The following is a 1,776-nucleotide window of genomic DNA, read 5'->3' as shown; positions in this document are numbered from 1 at the left end:
ATAGATTAAGGCTACTGTCCCTTCTGATTGGTCAGTCTCCATGCCTTACTGGTTGCTGAATATTTTGAAATCATCCTAGATAAGAATGTTTTGAAGGGGGAGAAACATGAGCAGCAAGGAGAGGGCTCTCTTCTGGGGTGACCATGCACAGTTTTGCAGGCTGTTCACTGTGTAAGTTCTCCTGACTGAGGTAGCCACTGAGAACTGAATCCCATCCTGTGCTCTGTTTGCCAAGTCATGTGACCTGGGATAGGACTGCATATCCAGAGAAAAGGGAGCCTTTATCTAATGCACACAAAGGTGCTGTGTGTTCTAGCTGCCAGCTCACCTCAGAAGTTAGTCTAACTATCCAGGCCTGAGTGGAAGAGACCTGACTTAGGGTTGGAGTCATAGCCTGAGAAGTCAGAAGTACCTACAAGAGACATTTGGGAGCATAATGCAACCCTTAAAAAAATGGTTAGAGATAATGAGGGAGAGTGAAAATATGAACATGATTCCTCTGTGGGGGCTGAAGGACAACATGATTGATACAGAGAGAAAAAAAGAACCAGTCTGAGAAGTGATAAGATGAATTTTGTTTCCTACCAGCTTTCTAGGAAATTATAGCTGAGTATCCAAAAAAAAATGCCCAACTAAAAGACACAGAGTGGAGCTCAAAAGAGGGGTCAACGCTGGAAGTAGAAAAGTAGAGGGGCCTTAGAGGTAGGACAGAGAAACCCAAAAATTAGATGGTCCCCTGGAGAGCAAGATGGTGGTAAAATTGGGGTATGGCTCCATATAACAGAAAGTGCTTGGGGGTTTGCACTGTTAGAATTGGATTTTTTTCTTTTTTTGATTATTTTTTAATTTTTTTTAATGTTTATTTATTTTTGAGAGAGAGCACACATGTGAGAGGGGGACAGGCAGAAAGAGAGGGAGAGAGAGGGGGACACAGAGAATCCCAAGCAGATTCCAGGCTCTGAGCTGTCAGCGCAGAGCCTGACGTGGGGCTCGAACTCACAAACCAGAAGATCATGACCTGAACCAAAGTCAGATGCTTAACCAACTGAGCCACCCAGGCGCCCCTAGAAATGGATTTAAATTTTTCCTTACCATTAACCAGCCAGGAGCAATTGCAGACACTAATTCCTCTGAGCCTCAGTTTCCTTAAAAATAATAATACCTACTTTACAGAGCTGTTGAGAAAATTAAATTAAGTATGTAAACTGCCTGACACAACATGAGGCAAGAATCCGGGGCTCAACACCCATAACTATTACTAGAAATACCACTGCTAATATTCTCAGTAAAGGGATATGCTCCAAGTCTTGGAAAAAAAGCTACAGAGCAGGACAGAACACAAGCAGAGTCATCAGAGACATATTAAAAGGATGTATGATAAGTAACAAACTTCCTAAGATGTGTACTAGGACCATGCCCCTTTCTCCTGGAGACAGAATTTAATATATGAATGTGATTTTGATAAATGACATGTAATATGAGCTTATCTATGAATGAACTAGAATCACATCTGAGCTGGGTTTGGCATCAGGAGAGCTGAAGACAGGAAAGGAGTGATGCTATAAAGGCCCTGAGGAAGAAGAAAGATTCCATGAAGGCCAAGTGCTGAAGCTGCCTTGACCAGCCTGGGAATAAGCAAGGTGAATGCAAGGCAACAAGCTCTGTTTTAGGGAACTGGAATCAGTCTGGGGGCTCTCAAGGAAGAGGGAACAGGGGTGCCTCGGTGGCTCAGTCAGTTGACCATCTAACTCTTGATTTTGGCCCAGGTCAGGATCT

Source organism: Prionailurus bengalensis, chromosome A1 (genome assembly GCF_016509475.1).
Source record: "Prionailurus bengalensis isolate Pbe53 chromosome A1, Fcat_Pben_1.1_paternal_pri, whole genome shotgun sequence".
Taxonomy (NCBI): Eukaryota; Metazoa; Chordata; class Mammalia; order Carnivora; family Felidae; genus Prionailurus; species Prionailurus bengalensis.
Note: the sequence above shows the minus strand (reverse complement) of the source record.